At 44.1% G+C, this 22,797-nt stretch overlaps 1 long non-coding RNA gene across 1 annotated transcript in view; it reads right to left on the reverse strand.

Annotated features, from left to right (window-relative positions):
* Window positions 1–20,412, reverse strand: part of LOC141058165 (uncharacterized) — a 33,330-nt gene extending 12,918 nt beyond the window's left edge. The window contains exon 1 of the long non-coding RNA XR_012222108.1: window positions 20,165–20,412. This is a non-coding gene — a long non-coding RNA (uncharacterized lncRNA). The remainder of the gene's footprint in view (window positions 1–20,164) is intronic.
* Between the last annotated feature and the right edge of the window lie 2,385 nt (window positions 20,413–22,797).

Here is a 22,797-nt window from a genome sequence, read left to right on the forward strand (position 1 = left end):
AGGTCCCCAATAGGCAGCATTGTTCCCTATAGTCAGCATTGGTCCCCAATAGGCAGCACAGGTCCCCAATAGGCAGCACAGGTCCCTATAGGCAGCACAGGTCCCCAATAGGCAGGCACAGGTCCCTAATAGGCAGCATTGTTCCCTAATAGGCAGCACAGGTCCCCAATAGGCAGGCACAGGTCCCTAGTAGGCAGGCACAGGTCCCTAGTAGGCAGCACAGGTCCCTAATAGGCAGCACAGGTCCCCAATAGGCAGGCACAGGTCCCTAGTAGGCAGCACAGGTCCCCAATACGCAGCACATACAGACAGTAACTCACTGACCCGGCGTTGGCCTGTGTACCAGATACACAGGCGACAGGCTGCGACGCGTCTGACTCTGAAGAAGAAGAAGACTGTCACTGTAATCCCGCGGCCGCGGTTGAGGCCTTCTGGATGGCCAGGCCCTGCACCGCTCGTCCTTCTCCTCCGGCCTCCGGGTGTGCGCAAATCACCGGTCCGTCACGCTGCCTGGGCTCAGCTCACATTGACTTGACAGGTCTGGGCAGTGGCGGTGACTCCTCCAGCGAGCTCCAGTTACCCGCCAATGCCGCACTGTGCGCGGGGCGGGGGGCCTCCGGGGTGTGCTGTGCTCTGTCCAGTAGTCAGAGACAGAGCAGAGAACGACCCGACGTATCAATACGCGGTATCCGGCGCGGCGGGCGGGACTAGGAAGCAGAGCAAGAGTCCTCCTCTGCTCCTGCTCCTTGCCGGCTGCACTGCAGGAACATCAAAGTACCGGATCGCGGCTGTGAATCTCCCCAGTTCGGGGAACTGGCTGCTTTTTTAACAACCGGTTCCACCGAACCGGGGAGAACCCGCTGAATCCCACCCCTGGGCAGGGCCGGCTGCAGGTTTTTGAGGGCCCCGGGCGAAAAAGTCTCAGTTGGCCCCCCCTTAACACATACCACGACTCATGCCGTGTGACATCCGTGGTGACGGCCAAAAACGGACTTCTCCCTGTGTGGATCACACGGACACGCATGTGATCCACACGGACACTCGCTCTGTGGCAAAACACATTCATGTGATGGAGGCTACTGATTAGTAGTGTACGCATGAAAGAAAGAAGAGAGGGGAAATAAAGAACAGAGAAAGAAAGAGAGAATGGAAGGAAGAACAGAGAAAGATACAGAGAGAGAAAGAAAGAAAGAACATAGAATGAACGAACAGAGAAAGAAAGAAAGAGAAAGAAAGAAAGAAAGAAAGAAAGAAAGAAAATAAAGAACAGAGAGAAAGAAAGGAAGAACAGAGAGAGAAAGAAAAGAACAGAGAGAAAGAGAAAGAAAGAGGGTAAAGAAAGAAAGAACAGATAGAGAAAGAAAGAGGGGAAAGAAAGAACAGAGAGAAAGAAGAAAGAAAGAAAAAGAACAAAGAGAAAGAAAGAGTGGACAGAAAAAAAGAACAGAGAAAGAAAGAAAGAAAGAAAGAAAGAAAGAAAGAAAGAAAGAAAGGGGAATAAAGAACAGAGAGGGAGAGAAAAAAGGTGAAAGAAAGAACGGAGAGAGAAAAAGAGTTGACAGAAAAAAAGAACAGGGAGAGAGAGAAAAAGAAGGAGGGGAAAGAAAGAACAGAGAGGTAGAGAGAAAAAGAAAGAGGGGAAAGAACAGAGAGGAAGAGGGGAAAGAAAGAACAGAGAGAGAGAAAGAGAGGAAAGAGAAAACAGACAGAGAGAAAGAACAGAGACAGAAAGAAAGAAAGAGAACAGAGAGCGAAAGAACAGAGAGAGAGAAAAAAAGATTAGAGAGAAAGAACAGAGAGAGAAAGAAACAGAGAAAGAAAAATTCTATAAAGATACTATAGCAGCCCAGCTCCCATTGTAGTGCCTACCTGAGCCTCCTGGTGCAGGACATATCATGATCCGCTCACATGGCCGACATCCCCGATTCCAAGGCGATCTCGCTGTCCGCTGTCAGAGGAGGACACGGTGATGGATCTGAAGCATTCCCTGAAGTGCCTCCATGGTTCCGTCACAATCTCCTACTGAAATGACCTAATTTCTGGTCAGCTTCCAGCACGTCACTTCCGGTAGAACGTTACGTGCAAGTTTTAAATTGCTCCTTGGGGCTCTGCTGTGCACTCCTGTGTCCCGCGGGGAAAGTAAGCTCCCGGCTGGGGCAGTCTCTCTCTCAAAATTGGGACTGTCTCGCTGGATCCGGGACAGTTGGGACTCGGGAGGTATAAATGCTCCCCACCATACACCTCGTACACGCACGGCTCCGCTTTGTATGCCTCGTACACACACGGCTCCGCTCCGTACACCTTGTACACACGCAGCTTCACTCCGTACACCCCCGGCTCTGCTCCGCTCCATAAACACACGGCTCAGCTCCGTACACACAGGGCTCCGTTCCGTACATCTCGTACACACACGGCTCTGCTCCATACACCTCGTACACACACGGCTTCGCTCCGTACACCTCGTACACACACGGCTCTGCTCCGTACACCTCGTACACACACGGCTCTGCTCCGTACAACTTGTAAACCCCTCCTGACCCCACCCAAGAACACACACGGCTCTGCTACATCCACCTTGTTAAACCCCTCCCTGACCCCACACAAGTACACACACGGCTCTGCTACATCCACCTTGTAAAACCCCTCCCTGACCCCACACAAGTACACACACGGCTCTGCTACATCCACCTTGTAAAACCCCTCCCTGACCCCACACAAGTACACACACGGCCCTGCTACATCCACCTTGTAAACCCCTCCTGACCCCACACAAGAACACACACGGCTCTGCTACATCCACCTTGTTAAACCCCTCCCTGACCCCACACAAGTAAACACACGGCTCTGCTACATCCACCTTGTAAAACCACTCCTGACCCCACACAAGTACACACACGGCTCTGCTACATCCACCTTGTAAACCCCTCCTGACCCCACACAAGTACACACACGGGTCTGCTACATCCACCTTGTTAAATCCCTCCTGACCCCACACAAAGTACACACACGGCTCTGCTACATCCACCTTGTTAAACCCCTCCCTGACCCCACACAAGTACACACACGGCTCTGCTACATCCACCTTGTTAAACCCCTCCCTGACCCCACACAAGTACACACACGGCTCTGCTCCGTACAACTTGTAAACCCCTCCTGACCCCACCCAAGAACACACACGGCTCTGCTACATCCACCTTGTTAAACCCCTCCCTGACCCCACACAAGTACACACACGGCTCTGCTACATCCACCTTGTAAACCCCTCCTGATCCCACACAAGTACACATACGGCTCTGCTACATCCACCTTGTTAAACCCCTCCCTGACCCCACACAAGTACACACACGGCTCTGCTACATCCACCTTGTAAAACCCCTCCTGACCCCACACAAGTACACACACGGCTCTGCTACATCCACCTTGTAAACCCCTCCTGACCCCACACAAGTACACACACGGCTCTGCTACATCCACCTTGTTAAACCCCTCCTGACCCCACACAAGTACACACACGGCTCTGCTACATCCACCTTGTTAAACCCCTCCTGACCCCACACAAAGTACACACACGTATCTGCTACATCCACCTTGTTAAACCCCTCCCTGACCCCACACAAGTACACACACGGCTGTGCTACATCCACCTTGTTAAACCCCTCCCTGACCCCACACAAGTACACACATGGCTCTGCTACATCCACCTTGAAAACCCCTCCTGACCCCACACAAGTACACACATGGCTCTGCTACATCCACCTTGTTAAACCCCTCCCTGACCCCACACAAGTACACACACGGCTCTGCTACATCCACCTTGTTAAACCCCTCCCTGACCCCACTGTCCCGCACATAAACGTTACCTCATCCATCCAGACCAGCACCATAATGAAAAGCGACCAGCACAGCAGAGTCCTGCAGCCACCCTGATCATGTGACCCCTGACTCCTTCCCTCCTGTGACCTCATCACAGGTCCTGTGCTGGCACCGCACACAAGATTACAGCCGAAGGAAGCGATGATCATTGCTGGCTGTAAGGAGCTGCGTCACTGCGTGGGTCCCTCGCGGAGGGCACAGGATGGGGTCAGTACATGGGGGGGCGTGGCGGCAGCGGCCGGTATCCCAGACAGCGTGAGTGGGCCCTCCCATCTCGCCAGGGCCCCGGCACTTGCCCGGGAGCGCCGGGTGCTGACGCCGGCCCTGCCCCTGGGTACGAGCGACCAGTGAGTGACAGTGACATTCGGGGGCGGGGCCCACAGAGGGATCCAACGGTACCTCGGTGGGCCAGTCCGAGCCTGCATGCTGGACGTTTTGGCAGAAGCTGAACTCATCTTTGGGACTCTGTTACTGGACAGCTGCAACTGGTGGTGGACTCTGCTCCAAGGCTGCACTATGGTGAAGGATCCAGTTATGGTGATGGATCCGGGTGGAGGAGAAGATGCACGCAGGTGGTGGGCTCTGTTGCTAGGAGCGTACGCAACAGAGCAAAGCTAAGTGGTGTTTTCCCTGTTTTGTCATCTTTCCTCATGTGTGTTTAGTGCAGTGGTGGGATTAGTTTCCGCACAGACCAATTCCCTAGTGAGGGTTTAGGTCAGGGCGAGCTAGGGGTTTTAAGTTCCTGTTGCGCGCCCGGTGCGGAACCGGCATAGGGAACGTTAGGAGTGTAGGGACACTGGCTCAGGGGAGCTCAGGAGGTCTCCACTTCCCTATTCCCTATCGCAGGGCCCACCATTGTTAATGTTTCCCAGGTTTCCCTTATTGTTTAAATTCGCCTTACTGGAGGCGGGGTTTCCAGACTTGTATATACGTGTAATGTCTAAATTCGCCAGTTGGAGGCGGTGTATCCATTTGCACGTGTTTATTATTTAAATTCGCCCCACTGGAGGCGGTGTATCCAGGGTCACGTGCATCATATGGGTTCACCTTGCGGTACTCGCTGCATCCAGACACACATGACCGTGACACAGTCTTTGGGAGAGTCAGAGGATACACACGGCCTCTAGGAGGTTCCACGCCTGGCAATAGGTCTATCAGACAATCGTAAGTACGGTGCGGCGGAAGCGTCTCCGCAGATTTTTTGAAGAAGACGTCCCCGTACTGCTGGTAGTGTCTAGGAAGCGGGGAAAGATCCGCGGGCACTTCCGTGGAGGCTACTTGAACACTGCCCCTCATGCACCTTCCCTCACAGTCCTTGCTCCAACCCAGTATACTCCCCGAAGACCAATCTATATGAGGGAAATGGAAACGGAGCCACAGAACTCCGAGAAGCACCTGGTCGATGCCATCTGGTAAAATGAACAGGGACAAGGTCTCGTGGTGAGATGGTGCGATTGAGAGACCAAGAGGTGCTGTCTGGTGGGTAACCTGATACGGTAAAGGCGCACCATTAACCACCCTGATGGTCATGGGATGGGGCAGTAGTACCAGCGGAATAGCCTGCTTTTGGTCGAAGGACGAGGACATAAAATTTCCTTCTGCCCCGGAATCCACCGTGACCTCTACCTCCCAGGTGGAAGCACCGCTATCTAACGTCCCTTGGAATACTGGTTTTGGGGAAAATAGTTTCATATCAGGTAGACCCCCACCTACTACCATGGTACGTGCTCGTTTTTTCGAGCGCTGCGGGAACCGGTTAGCCGGGTGACCAAACTGTCGACACTGGTAACAGCGTGCGAAGCTTCGTGCCGGACTCGACTTGGGACCGGTGCGAGACACCTCCGTGGGTACAAGAGGTACAGAGATGGTTGGAACCAACCTAACTTTCTGTCTGGATTGAGCTCGCTCCAACCCGCTCTCAGTATAACGGAGATCAGTGCGGGTGGAGATAGCAATCAGCTCCTCCAGAGTTACAGGAACCTCCCTGGTAGCTAAAGCATCTTTGACATGCTCCGCCAAACCCCTCCAGAACACAGGGACGAGTGCCTTATCAGGCCACTCCAACTCGGAAGCCAGTGTCCGAAAACGGACGGCGTAATGGCTGACCGAGAGGGAGCCCTGTATTAAAGCTAATAGCTGGAGAGAGGTATCGTGAGTGACCCGTGGTCCCAAAAAGACCTGTTTTAGAGAGGTTAGAAACTGAGCGGCGCGCAGAACCGCTGGGTCACCACTCTCCCACAGCGGTGTGGCCCATTCTAACGCCCTGCCCGACAAGAGGGAGACGATAAACCCCACCTTAGCCCGCTCTGTAGGAAATCGTGCGGCCAGTAGCTCCAGCTGGATAGAGCACTGGCTCATGAAACCCATACAGGAGGCGCTGTTACCAGAAAATTTATCGGGCAACGGGAGGCGAGACGATGTCGGTACAGGCGTGGGTGTGGGCACACGCGAGACAGCCTCTGCGACTGCCTGGGCAGCAGCCACTGTAGCATTCGCAGCTGAGGTGGAGCTCTCGATAGTCACCAACCTGCCCTCCAGCTGCCGAATGTACTGCCGTAGCTGCTGCAGGTCCGCCATTACTAGCCAGACCCTGGCGCTAGTGTAATGTTAGGGATGGCGGAATGCACTAATTATAAAATAGAAAGTGCGTTCGCCGCCTGGGGTCCACCATGCAGAGGTGTTAAGCTGCTGCTATATAATGGCAGACGCACAATATGGCGGTATATCGCACACGGGTTGAACGTCACCCGGTGTGCACTGGGTGTACTCTGTTAGCTTCACAGAGACACCTTAGACATAAACATAAGTACTGACCCTGTTGGACTCACAGGTCTCAGAGAAAAGCACGCACGGTATATGGTCACAGGAGCTGGGCCCAAGGCAGAGGGACTGAGTCCGTCAAGACCTACCGTGCGTGTGGCATCGCTGCCGCGGACGCCCACAGGTGCTGCAAACTGCAGCGCGGCTACTGACAGCCGCTATACGACAGTACCCAGGAGGGGCGCACTGTCGGACGCTAGTTAGGTGATGATATGCACTGTGGCCTGTAGCGTGCCACTGACTGGCGCACACTCTATAACCAAGTCCCTATCCACACACGTAATATCAGAGGGAGGGGAGTCTTAATGAGTCATTCGCAGGTTCATGCATCCGTCATCATTATAGCCGGAAGCTTCCAAATCCCGGAGATGGACCTGAGCATGTGACTCCCGATCTCCAATGGGAGATCGTCTCGTGAGCATGCCCAGTAGCGCGAGTTGAGGACTTAGCCTCTGAAGTAGCTTGCTGCTGAGCAGCCTGCACGGCTATTGCTGGCCCACAGAGCTGGTCTGAGCAGGGCATCCAGAATGCCAGGATTGCTGTGCAGGCTTCTGAGCGGTCGGTGGAGAATGGGAGACTGCTAAATGCAAGGCTCTGGATTCCTGCTGTGCAGTTGCAAGAACCTGACGCCTAACAATACGGCCCTGCTGACAGGAGTCCATATCTACAATAATATATACCTGAGAGGAGCCTGTACAGTCTATATCTACAATAATATATACCTGACAGGAGCCTGTACAGTCTATATCTACAATAATATATACCTGACAGGAGTCTATATCTACAGTGGGGAAAAAAAGTATTTAGTCAGTCAGCAATAGTGCAAGTTCCACCACTTAAAAAGATGAGAGGCGTCTGTAATTTACATCATAGGTAGACCTCAACTATGGGAGACAAACTGAGAAAAGAAAATCACATTGTCTGTTTTGTTTTCATTTTATTTGCATATTATGGTGGAAAATAAGTATTTGGTCAGAAACAAGCAATCAAGATTTCTGGCTCTCACAGACCTGTAACTTCTTCTTTAAGAGTCTCTTCTTTCCTCCACTCATTACCTGTAGTATTGGCACCTGTTTAAACTTGTTATCAGTATAAAAAGACACCTGTGCACACCCTCACCCCGTCTGACTCAAAACTCCACTATGGTGAAGACCAAAGAGCTGTCAAAGGACACCAGAAACAAAATTGTAGCCCTGCACCAGGCTGGGAAGACTGAATCTGCAATAGCCAACCAGCTTGGAGTGAAGAAATCAACTGTGGGAGCAATAATTAGAAAATGGAAGACATACAAGACCACTGATAATCTCCCTCGATCTGGTGCTCCACGCAAAATCCCACCCTGTGGGGTCAGAATGATCACAAGAACGGTGAGAAAAAATCCCAGAACCACGCGGGGGGACCTAGTGAATGAACTGCAGAGAGCTGGGACCAATGTAACAAGGCCTACCATAAGTAACACACTACGCCACCATGGACTCAGATCCTGCAGTGCCAGACGTGTCCCACTGCTTAAGCCTGTACATGTCCGGGCCCGTCTGAAGTTTGCTAGAGAGCATTTGGATGATCCAGAGGAGTTTTGGGAGAATGTCCTATGGTCTGATGAAACCAAACTGGAACTGTTTGGTAGAAACACAACTTGTCGTGTTTGGAGGAAAAAGAATACTGAGTTGCATCCATCAAACACCATACCTACTGTAAAGCATGGTGGTGGAAACATCATGCTTTGGGGCTGTTTCTCTGCAAAGGGGCCAGGACGACTGATCCGGGTACATGAAAGAATGAATGGGGCCATGTATCGTGAGATTTTGAGTGCAAACCTCCTTCCATCAGCAAGGGCATTGAAGATGAAACGTGGCTGGGTCTTTCAACATGACAATGATCCAAAGCACACCGCCAGGGCAACGAAGGAGTGGCTTCGTAAGAAGCATTTCAAGGTCCTGGAGTGGCCTAGCCAGTCTCCAGATCTCAACCCTATAGAAAACCTTTGGAGGGAGTTGAAAGTCCGTGTTGCCAAGCGAAAAGCCAAAAACATCACTGCTCTAGAGGAGATCTGCATGGAGGAATGGGCCAACATACCAACAACAGTGTGTGGCAACCTTGTGAAGACTTACAGAAAACGTTTGACCTCTGTCATTGCCAACAAAGGATATATCACAAAGTATTGAGATGAAATTTTGTTTCTGACCAAATACTTATTTTCCACCATAATATGCAAATAAAATGAAAACAAAACAGACAATGTGATTTTCTGGATTTTTTTTTCTCAGTTTGTCTCCCATAGTTGAGGTCTACCTATGATGTAAATTACAGACGCCTTTCATCTTTTTAAGTGGTGGAACTTGCACTATTGCTGACTGACTAAATACTTTTTTTCCCCACCGTATATACCTGACAGGAGCCCATACAGTCTATATCTACAACAATATATACCTGACAGGAGCCCTTACAGTCTGTATCTACAACAATATATACCTGACAGGAGCTCGTACAGTCTATATCTACAATAATATATACCTGACAGGAGCCCGTACAGTCTATATCTACAATAATATATACCTGACAGGAGCCCAAACAGTCTGTATCTACAACAATATATACCTGACTGGGCCCCGTACAGTCTATATCTACAATAATATATACCTGACAGGAGCCCGTACAGTCTGTATCTATAATAATATATACCTGACAGGAGTCTATATCTACAGTAATATATACCTGACAGGAGCCCATACAGTCTGTATCTACAACAATATATACCTGACAGGAGCCCATACAGTCTATATCTACAATAATATACACCTGACTGGGCCCCGTACAGTCTGTATCTACAACAATATATACCTGACAGGAGCCCGTACAGTCTATATCTACAGTAATATATATCTGACAGGAGCCCATACAGTCTGTATCTACAATAATATATACCTGACAGGAGCCAATACAGTCTATATCTACAATAATATATACCTGACAGGAGCCCGTACAGTCTATATCTACAATAATATACACCTGACAGGAGCCCATACAGTCTATATCTACAGTAATATATATCTGACAGGAGCCCATACAGTCTGTATCTACAACAATATATACCTGACAGGAGCCCGTACAGTCTATATCTACAGTAATATATATCTGACAGGAGCCCATACAGTCTGTATCTACAATAATATATACCTGACAGGAGCCAATACAGTCTATATCTACAATAATATATACCTGACCGGGCCCCGTACAGTCTATATCTACAATAATATATACCTGACAGGAGCCCATACAGTCTGTATCTACAATAATATATATCTGACAGGAGCCCGTACAGTCCATATCAAGATTCAAAGAAGCTTTATTGGCAGGACTAAATACACATTAGTTTTGCCAAAGCAAGTGTAAAAAAGGGAATAGGGATAGGGACTGTAGGGATGTTGGGTAGGGGCTCTAGGAAAAGTGGATGGGGGCAGATCCAGGATGGGGCTATAGAAGTCCATGGCATATCATGACTGTCTTTCTCGCAGTCTATGACATTCGCTCACATATTGCGCTGCTATCACCACTGCTCCCCCAGCAGGATATATGTTTTCTCTTCCTCCTTCATAGTGATGAAATCCGGGAAGAGATGTGAGAGTCTCCTGAAGTGAGTGTCCCTACAGTCTGTATACAATAATATATACCTGACAGGAGCCCGTACAGTCTGTATCTACAATAATATATACCTGACAGCAGCCCATACAGTCTATATCTACAATAATATATACCTGAAAGGAGCCCGTACAGTCTGTATCTACAATAATATATACCTGACAGGAGCCCGTACAGTCTGTATCGACAATAATATATACCTGACAGGAGCCCGTACAGTCTGTATCTACAATAATATATACCTGACAGGAGCCCATACAGTCTATATCTACAATAATATATACCTGACAGGAGCCCATACAGTCTATATCTACAATAATATATACCTGACAGGAGCCCATACAGTCTATCTACAATAATATATACCTGACAGGAGCCTGTACAGTCTGTATCTACAATAATATATACCTGACAGGAGCCCGTACAGTCTGTCTACAATAATATATACCTGACAGGAGCCCATACAGTCGGTATCTACAATAATATATACCTGACAGGAGCCCATACAGTCTATATCTACAATAATATATACCTGACAGGAGCCCATACAGTCTATCTACAATAATATATACCTGACAGGAGCATGTACAGTCTGTATCTACAATAATATATACCTGACAGGAGCCCGTACAGTCTGTCTACAATAATATATACCTGACAGGAGCCCATACAGTCGGTATCTACAATAATATATACCTGACAGGAGCCCATACAGTCTGTATCTACAATAATATATACCTGACAGGAGCCCGGACAGTCTATCTACAATAATATATACCTGACAGGAGCCAGTACAGTCTGTATCTACAATAATATATACCTGACAGGATCCCATACAGTCTATATCTACAATAATATATACCTGACAGGAGCCCGTACAGTCTGTCTACAATAATATATACCTGACAGGAGCCCATACAGTCTGTATCTACAATAATATATACCTGACAGGAGCCCATACAGTCTATATCTACAATAATATATACCTGACAGGAGCCCATACAGTCTGTCTACAATAATATATACCTGACAGGAGCCTGTACAGTCTGTATCTACAATAATATATACCTGACAGGAGCCCATACAGTCTGTATCTACAATAATATATACCTGACAGCAGCCCATACAGTCTGTATCTACAATAATATATACCTGACAGGAGCCCATACAGTCTATCTACAATAATATATACCTGACAGGAGCCTGTACAGTCTGTATCTACAATAATATATACCTGACAGGAGCCCGTACAGTCTGTCTACAATAATATATACCTGACAGGAGCCCATACAGTCGGTATCTACAATAATATATACCTGACAGGAGCCCATACAGTCTATATCTACAATAATATATACCTGACAGGAGCCCATACAGTCTATCTACAATAATATATACCTGACAGGAGCCTGTACAGTCTGTATCTACAATACTATATACCTGACAGGACCCCTTACAGTCTGTCTACAATAATATATACCTGACAGGAGCCCATACAGTCGGTATCTACAATAATATATACCTGACAGGAGCCCATACAGTCTGTATCTACAATAATATATGCCTGACAGGAGCCCGGACAGTCTGTATCTACAATAATATATACCTGACAGGAGCCAGTACAGTCTGTATCTACAATAATATATACCTGACAGGAGCCCATACAGTCTATATCTACAATAATATATACCTGACAGGAGCCCGTACAGTCTGTCTACAATAATATATACCTGACAGGAGCCCATACAGTCTGTATCTACAATAATATATACCTGACAGGAGCCCATACAGTCTATATCTACAATAATATATACCTGACAGGAGCCCATACAGTCTGTCTACAATAATATATACCTGACAGGAGCCTGTACAGTCTGTATCTACAATAATATATACCTGACAGGAGCCCATACAGTCTGTATCTACAATAATATATACCTGACAGGAGCCCGTACAGTCTGTCTACAATAATATATACCTGACAGCAGCCCATACAGTCTGTATCTACAATAATATATACCTGACAGGAGCCCATTCAGTCTATATCTACAATAATATATACCTGACAAGAGCCCGTACAGTCTGTCTACAATAATATATACCTGACAGGAGCCCATACAGTCTATATCTACAATAATATATACCTGACAGGAGCCCATACAGTCTGTATCTATTATAATATATGCCTGACAGGAGTCCGTACAGTCTATATCTACAATAATATACACCTGACAGGAGCACATACAGTCTGTCTACAATAATATATACCTGACAGCAGCCCATACAGTCTGTATCTACAATAATATATACCTGACAGGAGCCCATACAGTCTATATCTACAATAATATATACCTGACAGGGCCCCGTACAGTCTATATCTACATAATATATACCTTACAGGAACCCATACAGTCTGTATCTACAATAATATATACCTGACAGGAGCCCGTACAGTCTGTATCTAGGGAACAATTTGAAAAAAAATTTCTGTTGAGTTAGGTTTTTGAGCTGATTTATACTAAAATTGGCATGCTGATTCCAAAAATGTAGTCAGTTTTTTTCTATCACGTCAAGTTTTTCCTCTTCAACTTACCTGCCATAGAAGCACAATTGCACTGATTTCTGTAATAAGACATGTTATCTGAGTACAATTCGACTCATATAGAGCTACATGGCAACTTGTAAGAGTAGTCACAACTGAGACAGTGTGGTGATAGGTGTGTACAGCTCCCAATACGTCATAATTATCAATATCTTTACACAAAAAATGTATCATAGTAGGAATAAATAGGATTTGTGATAGCTTTTCTCTTTACATTGGGCGCTTAGTTGTAATTTATATATCTTTTATGATTTTTTTCTTTGTTAGTTTTCAAAGCTTGTAACTTTCCATCTCAGTGTTTTATTTACTTATGTACATATTTCCTTTGTTTCAGATCATGTCTGCTCCTTCTTCCTCTCGTCGTAAATGCCTAAACAACCCTGACTCCTTCTGCTATATTTGTGGTGTTTTCACCATTCCAGTTCAAAGGGCAAACATCAGTGCATTTGTCAAACAAGTATATTTTGCATATTTTAAAGTAAAACTCGGTGATCAAGATAAGCCATGGGCCCCTCACATAGTGTGCAAGCAGTGTGTCGAGAGTTTACGGATGTGGACCAAAGGAACACGTGAAAAGTTGGCATTTGGTATCCCCAAGGTGTGGAGAGAGCAAAAAAGTCATTCCACAGACTGTTACTTCTGTTTAGTGAAAACATCAGGATTTAACAGGAAAAATAAAAGTAAAATAGAATATCCAAATGTACCGTCAGCTATCAGACCAATGCCTCATTCAGCTGAAATTCCAGTGCCAGTTTTCGAACAGCTACCATCTCTAGAAGTTCTGAGTGATGTTGGCGAACACAGTGATAGCAATGATGCAGAATTTGAAAGTCACAAGGATTCAGTTCATAAGGGATTTGATCAGCACGAGTTAAATGATTTAGCACGTGAATTGGGCTTATCAAAAAAGCTTCAGAATTACTAGCATCAAGGCTGAATGAGAAACAGTTACTTGAACAAGGAGCGAAGGTATCATACTTTCGTACTAGAGAAAGTACATTTTTGCAGTACTTTCGGTGTGACAGCGGTTTTGTGTTTTGCCATAATATTCCTGGTTTACTACAAGAATTAGGGCTTTCAATGTACAATCCAAATGAATGGCGACTGTTTATTGATAGCTCAAAGCGGAGTCTTAAGTGTGTCCTTCTACACAATGGCAATTTATTTGGTGCAGTCCCTATTGGGCATTCTGTCTCTCTTCGTGAAGAACATGGAGATGTAAAGAGAGTTATTGAGTTATTGAAATATGACACACACAATTGGATCATCTGTGTTGACCTTAAAATGGTTTGCTTCCTTCTTGGTCAGCAACGTGGGTACACAAAGTATCCCTGCTTTTTCTGTATGTGGGATAGCAGAGCTCAAGAAAAGCATTGGGTTGAGTCGAATTGGCCTCCAAGATCTGGTCTTAAACCTGGAGATCCTAACATTCTACATCAGCCACTTGTTGACAGGAAGAATATACTATTCCCACCTCTGCACATAAAACTAGGTCTCATGAAGCAATTTGTAAAAGCATTGCCAACTGAAGGCGACTGTTTTAAGTACATCATGTTGGCACTTCCTGGACTGTCCATTGAAAAAATCAAGGCTGGTGTGTTTGATGGTCCACAAATTCGACAGCTCATCAAAGATGAACATTTCACCGGGACTATGTTAGATCTTGAGAAGAATGCTTGGTTATCATTCAAAGACATCGTCAAGAACTTTCTTGGAAATACACGTGCAAGTAATTACAAAGAAATTGTTCAGAAACTATTGGAGAGCTACAAAGCGCTTGGTTGCAACATGAGTATTAAACTACATTTTCTGCATTGCCATCTTGCCAACTTTCCGGAAAATCTTGGTGCTGTTAGCGATGAGCAAGGTGAACGATTTCACCAAGATTTGAAGGTTATGGAAGACCGTTACCAGGGTATATGGGATGTACATATGATATGTGACTATTGCTGGAGCATCAAACGTGATTGTCCTCAAGTTAAACACTCCAGAAAAAGCTATAAATGTACATTTTTACCTTAAATACTTGCATATATATATATCCTTTGTAAAAAACATGATAGTGTTAAAAAACATATTTGTCATGCCTATTTCTTATATATTTCATTTTTTGTTCATATTTGTACTATTTAAAAAAAACTTTTTAGGTACAGCAGTTTACATATTTTTGAGAAGACAAAAATCCTATAGTTCAAAAACTTGACGTGATAGAGAAAAACTGAGATCATTTCTGGATTCAGCATCCAAAAATTAATTAAGAACAGTTGTCTGACCTAACTCCTAAAAAATTGCGTTCCCCAGTGTAATATATACCTGACAGGAGCCCATAAAGTCTGTATCTACAATAATTTATACCTGACAGGAGCCCATACAGTCTGTATCTACAATAATATATACCTGACAGCAGCCCATACAGTCTGTATCTACAATAATATATACCTGACAGGAGCCCATACAGTCTATATCTACAATAATATATACCTGACAGGAACCCATACAGTCTGTATCTACAATAATATATACCTGACAGGAGCCATACAGTCTGTATCTATAATAATATATACCTGACAGGAGCCCATACAGTCTGTTTCTACAATAATATATACCTGACAGGAGCCCATACAGTCTATATCTACAATAATATATACCTGACAGGAGCCCATACAGTCTATATCTACAATAATATATACCTGACAGGAGCCCATACAGTCTATATCTACAATAATATATACCTGACAGGAGCCCATACAGTCTGTATCTACAATAATATATACCTGACAGGAGCCCATACAGTCTATATCTACAATAATATATACCTGACAGGGCCCCGTACAGTCTATATCTACATAATATATACCTGACAGGAACCCATACAGTCTGTATCTACAATAATATATTCCTGATAGGAGCCCGTACAGTCTGTATCTACAATAATATATACCTGACAGGAGCCCATACAGTCTGTATCTACAATAATATATACCTGACAGGAGCAAGTACAGTCTGTATCTACAATAATATATACCTGACAGGAGCCCATACAGTCTGTATCTACAATAATATATACCTGACAGGAGCCCATACAGTCTATATCTACAATAATATATACCTGACAGGAGCCCATACAGTCTATATCTACAATAATATATACCTGATAGGAGCCCGTACAGTCTGTATCTACAATAATATATACCTGACAGGAGCCCATACAGTCTGTATCTACAATAATATATACCTGCAGGAGCCCATACAGTCTATATCTACAATAATATATACCTGACAGGAGCCCATACAGTCTATATCTACATAATATATACCTGACAGGAACCCATACAGTCTGTATCTACAATAATATATACCTGATAGGAGCCCGTACAGTCTGTATCTACAATAATATATACCTGACAGGAGCCCATACAGTCTGTATCTACAATAATATATACCTGACAGGAGCACATACAGTCTGTATCTACAATAATATATACCTGACAGGAGCCCATACAGTCTGTATCTACAATAATATATACCTGACAGGAGCCCATACAGTCTATATCTACAATAATATATACCTGACAGGAGCCCATACAGTCTATATCTACAATAATATATACCTGACAGGAGCCCGTACAGTCTGTATCTACAATAATATATACCTGACAGGAGCCCGTACAGTCTGTATCTACAATAATATATACCTGACAGGAGCCCGTACAGTCTGCATCTACAATAATATATACCTGACAGGAGCCCATACAGTCTATATCTACAATAATATATACCTGACAGGAGCCCGTACAGTCTATATCTACAATAATATATACCTGACAGGAGCCCATACAGTCTATATCTACAATAATATATACCTGACAGGAGCCCGTACAGTCTGTATCTACAATAATATATACCTGACAGGAGCCCATACAGTCTGTATCTACAATAATATATACCTGACAGGAACCCATACAGTCTATATCTACAATAATATATACCTGATAGGAGCCCGTACAGTCTGTATCTACAATAATATATACCTGACATGAGCCCATACAGTCTGTATCTACAATAATATATACCTGACAGGAGCCCATACAGTCTGTATCTACAATAATATATACCTGCAGGAGCCCATACAGTCTATATCTACAATAATATATACCTGACAGGAGCCCATACAGTCTATATCTACATAATATATACCTGACAGGAACCCATACAGTCTGTATCTACAATAATATATACCTGATAGGAGCCCGTACAGTCTGTATCTACAATAATATATACCTGACAGGAGCCCATACAGTCTGTATCTACAATAATATATACCTGACAGGAGCCCATACAGTCTGTATCTACAATAATATATACCTGACAGGAGCCCATACAGTCTGTATCTACAATAATATATACCTGACAGGAGCCCATACAGTCTATATCTACAATAATATATACCTGACAGGAGCCCATACAGTCTATATCTACAATAATATATACCTGATAGGAGCCCGTACAGTCTGTATCTACAATAATATATACCTGACAGGAGCCCATACAGTCTGTATCTACAATAATATATACCTGCAGGAGCCCATACAGTCTATATCTACAATAATATATACCTGACAGGAGCCCATACAGTCTATATCTACATAATATATACCTGACAGGAACCCATACAGTCTGTATCTACAATAATATATACCTGATAGGAGCCCGTACAGTCTGTATCTACAATAATATATACCTGACAGGAGCCCATACAGTCTGTATCTACAATAATATATACCTGACAGGAGCACATACAGTCTGTATCTACAATAATATATACCTGACAGGAGCCCATACAGTCTGTATCTACAATAATATATACCTGACAGGAGCCCATACAGTCTATATCTACAAAAATATATACCTGACAGGAGCCCATACAGTCTATATCTACAATAATATATACCTGACAGGAGCCCGTACAGTCTGTATCTACAATAATATATACCTGACAGGAGCCCGTACAGTCTGTATCTACAATAATATATACCTGACAGGAGCCCATACAGTCTGCATCTACAATAATATATACCTGACAGGAGCCCATACAGTCTATATCTACAATAATATATACCTGACAGGAGCCCGTACAGTCTGTATCTACAATAATATATACCTGACAGGAGCCCATACAGTCTATATCTACAATAATATATACCTGACAGGAACCCATACAGTCTATATCTACAATAATATATACCTGATAGGAGCCCATACAGTCTATATCTACAATAATATATACCTGATAGGAGCCCGTACAGTCTGTATCTACAATAATATATACCTGACATGAGCCCATACAGTCTGTATCTACAATAATATATACCTGACAGGAGCCCATACAGTCTATATCTACAATAATATATACCTGACAGGAGCCCATACAGTCTATATCTACAATAATATATACCTGATAGGAGCCCGTACATTCTGTATCTACAATAATATATACCTGACAGGAGCCCATACAGTCTGTATCTACAATAATATATACCTGACAGGAGCCCATACAGTCTATATCTACAATAATATATACCTGACAGGAGCCCATACAGTCTATATCTACAATAATATATACCTGACAGGAGCCCGTACAGTCTGTATCTACAATAATATATACCTGACAGGAGCCCGTACAGTCTGTATCTACAATAATATATACCTGACAGGAGCCCATACAGTCTGCATCTACAATAATATATACCTGACAGGAGCCCATACAGTCTATATCTACAATAATATATACCTGACAGGAGCCCGTACAGTCTGTATCTACAATAATATATACCTGACAGGAGCCCGTACAGTCTATATCTACAATAATATATACCTGACAGGAGCCCATACATTCTTGTGTCTTCACCAGTGAGCCGGCTAGACAGTATGGCCCATATATTCTGATGGCTTTAATAATTTATTCCTTGAAGGAGCACATACATTCTAGTGTCATGTGTGGGTTGTAGTCAGGGCCAGGCAGCAGCCCATAAAGTCTGCTATCTTCAAGAATATATACCTGGAAGGAGCCCATACAGTCTTGCATCTTCAGTAGTGAGCTGGCTAGACTGTATGGGCTGCAGTCAGGACCTGGAAGGTGCCCATACTGTATAGGCTCAACCATGTGACCAGTCATGTGTGAGGGAGGAGCCAGGCTCTGTAGTTATACAGCATGACGCGCGCCCGGCCGGAGTAAGAGACCCGTGTGAGGGTCGTTAGCGGGAGGGACTGGAGCTGATGTACATGTAGCGCTGTGTGACCTGTAGACCAGTGCAGGGAACCGCAGTATCGTGTAGTGTACACTAAGCCCTAACCTCACCCCGTCCGTTATGTTTTCCCACAGTGAGATAGTGCTGCTATTGAGGCCCATTAGTGTTCACACATACTACAGCACAGTTTGGAACATGGGATTAGGTGCTAAACATTAGGGTCCCACAGGGGGATAATAAAAATATTGATGTGGAATCGGTGAAGGATTGTGGCCCAGAGGGGAACGGTAGGGGGGAAGGGAAAAAGGGGAAAAAAGCAAAGTCAGGTCACAACCAAAGGGTCTGAGTTCAGGAAGAGAATCAAGTCAAGCTGGGTCAGGCACAGAACGCAGAGGGATCAATGTTCGACAGGCAACAGCAAGTGTACGATTGACACTGGGGGGAGGTTATAATAATTGTAATAAAGTTCTTTCTTTTATGTGCATATGTATGTGTATATATATATATGTATCTATATACATATGTGTATGTGTGTGTATATACACAGTATATACCGTACATGATTCTGCCATTATTATCCCTAGTCACTCTTTTCAGCTGATGTAATACATGGGTGTAGTGCTTAGGTTGCAAAACTTATCTAACGTACAAAAAGTAACAGTCATACCTTTGCTTCTGTGGTAACAGAGATAAGGATAACCCAATGCTAAGCAAATTGTATTTACTATTCTGCAAACGCAATGTGTTACAACACCCTTTCGGCTCTGCTATTTAAACTCTTAAGAATATGTATTGAGATAGACAGAGGACGGCCCACACCTGGTTTGGCTGTCATTCTCTCTCCATGCCGGCATGTCCAATAAAGAAGCATCTTACTTATTCAGGTCTGGACGATTTCTAATTGGAAGACTGAAACTCCCTTGACAGGAGGAACTAGCATGCTTAAGTAGAGATAACATAAGAAAAAATTCAAAAAACTTACATATGAAAGGTAGACTCAACAAATCCTGACTGATGCACTAGCAGGATGCAGCAGGCCTCCATTGATAAAGGCTTGGGGCAGCACAGGTGCAACCCACTGATGAAGACAGCCAGTATCCAAAAGAAAAAGAGGAGCTGGCTGCCTAGTGGGAAAAATAGACACAGATAAGGCTTGCATAGGACATCAGTCACACAGTGCGGTGCAAAGTGTCTGAACAGCCTATTGATCACGCCCATAGTATTAGCACTTTTTATCATATTTGCAGGATGCAGCTGGGCCTCTTTATGTTGGTTTGGTTTTTTCTGTGTGATGCATGTATATAGTGCAGAACAGCCCGCCTGCTAATACTATGGGCGTGATCAATAGGCTGTTCACTTTGCACCAAGTGTGGCAACACACGTCAGGTCTTTCCACTCTGCCTGCTCCACTCTACATGAGTTTTGTATATCGCTAATGTGAGCATGTGCTGACCATTGTAGGAGGCTATTTTTGCCTATACCTTTCTCTACATGAGTTTTGTATATCGCTAATGTGAGCATGTGCTGACCATTGTAGGAGGCTATTTTTGCCTATACCTTTCTCTACATGAGTTTTGTATATCGCTAATGTGAGCATGTGCTGACCATTGTAGGAGGCTATTTTTGCCTATACCTTTCTCTACATGAGTTTTGTATATCGCTAATGTGAGCATGTGCTGACCATTGTAGGAGGCTATTTTTGCCTATACCTTTCTCTACATGAGTTTTGTATATCGCTAATGTGAGCATGTGCTGACCATTGTAGGAGGCTATTTTTGCCTATACCTTTCTCTACATGAGTTTTGTATATCGCTAATGTGAGCATGTGCTGACCATTGTAGGAGGCTATTTTAGCCTATACCTTTCTCTACATGGGTTTTGTATATCGCTAATGTGAGCATGTGCTGACCATTGTAGGAGGCTATTTTTGCCTATACCTTTCTCTACATGAGTTTTGTATATCGCTAATGTGAGCATGTGCTGACCATTGTAGGAGGCTATTTTTGCCTATACCTTTCTCTACATGAGTTTTGTATATCGCTAATGTGAGCATGTGCTGACCATTGTAGGAGGCTATTTTTGCCTATACCTTTCTCTACATGAGTTTTGTATATCGCTAATGTGAGCATGTGCTGACCATTGTAGGAGGCTATTTTAGCCTATACCTTTCTCTACATGGGTTTTGTATATCGCTAATGTGAGCATGTGCTGACCATTGTAGGAGGCTATTTTAGCCTATACCTTTCTCTACATGAGTTTTGTATATCGCTAATGTGAGCATGTGCTGACCATTGTAGGAGGCTATTTTAGCCTATACCTTTCTCTACATGAGTTTTGTATATCGCTAATGTGAGCATGTGCTGACCATTGTAGGAGGCTATTTTAGCCTATACCTTTCTCTACATGGGTTTTGTATATCGCTAATGTGAGCATGTGCTGACCATTGTAGGAGGCTATTTTAGCCTATACCTTTCTCTACATGAGTTTTGTATATCGCTAATGTGAGCATGTGCTGACCATTGTAGGAGGCTATTTTTGCCTATACCTTTCTCTACATGAGTTTTGTATATCGCTAATGTGAGCATGTGCTGACCATTGTAGGAGGCTGTTTTAGCCTATACCTTTCTCTACATGGGTTTTGTATATCGCTAATGTGAGCATGTGCTGACCATTGTAGGAGGCTATTTTAGCCTATACCTCTCTCTCCTTATTTCAGGGGCTTAGACCATGTGGATTATTTGCATGCTTCATGTTTTTTTTGAAGCAGTGCAATATATGTTCCTAAAGAGGGTGATTTAAATTGCTTGCCTCTAATATATTCTTTTTTATTGCATTCAGACAAGACTCTCCATGAGTTATATATCTCTATCTGTGGTGACTTATGTGGTATTAGTGTTAACCCTCTTTTCAGGTAATGAATTTATTGTCCACCTTTACTACACAGAGAGTGTTTTCTACCTTCTGCATGGTTAAATATTTCTATTTGAGGGGGTGTATTTTTTCACACTCTGGTATGCTGTTTACATGGACCTAGGGTCATTTTTCCATTGTGGAGTGTTTAGCGGTAGGTGGTATGCTCTATTATGAGCTTTGTGCAATGTGTATATGTGTCATATGTTTGACCATTTTTAATGTTTTTAACAATTTTTTTTTTTTGTCTATTTTTCTGTGTTGAATAAAATTTGAATTGTTTTTATGCTATCTCCTGCCTAGGGTGATCCCCTGCTTTGTGGCCTATTTTTTTTCTTTGTTAATCATAAACCACTATTTGGGCGCACGGCAGGGCTCAGAACAGAAGGAGCGCCATTTGACTTTTTGAATGGAAAATATGCTGGAATATTTAGCGGTTGCCATGTCGTGTTTGGAGAGTCCCTATGTGCCTAAACATTGGAGCTCCCTCACAAGTGACCCCATTTTGGAAACTAGACCCTCCAAGGAACTTATCTAGATGCATAGTGAGCACTTTGAACCCCCAGATGCTTCACAAATTGATCCGTAAAAAAAAGGACGTTTTTTTTTCACAAGTTTTCTTTTAGCCTCAGTTTTTTAATTTTCACATGGGCAACAGGATAAAATGGATCCTAAAATTTGTTGGGCAATTTCTCCTGAGTACAC

The sequence above is a fragment of the Dendrobates tinctorius genome, unplaced genomic scaffold, assembly GCF_039654945.1.
Source record: "Dendrobates tinctorius isolate UK_male_01 unplaced genomic scaffold, ASM3965494v1 ptg000211l, whole genome shotgun sequence".
Lineage (NCBI taxonomy): Eukaryota > Metazoa > Chordata > Amphibia > Anura > Dendrobatidae > Dendrobates > Dendrobates tinctorius.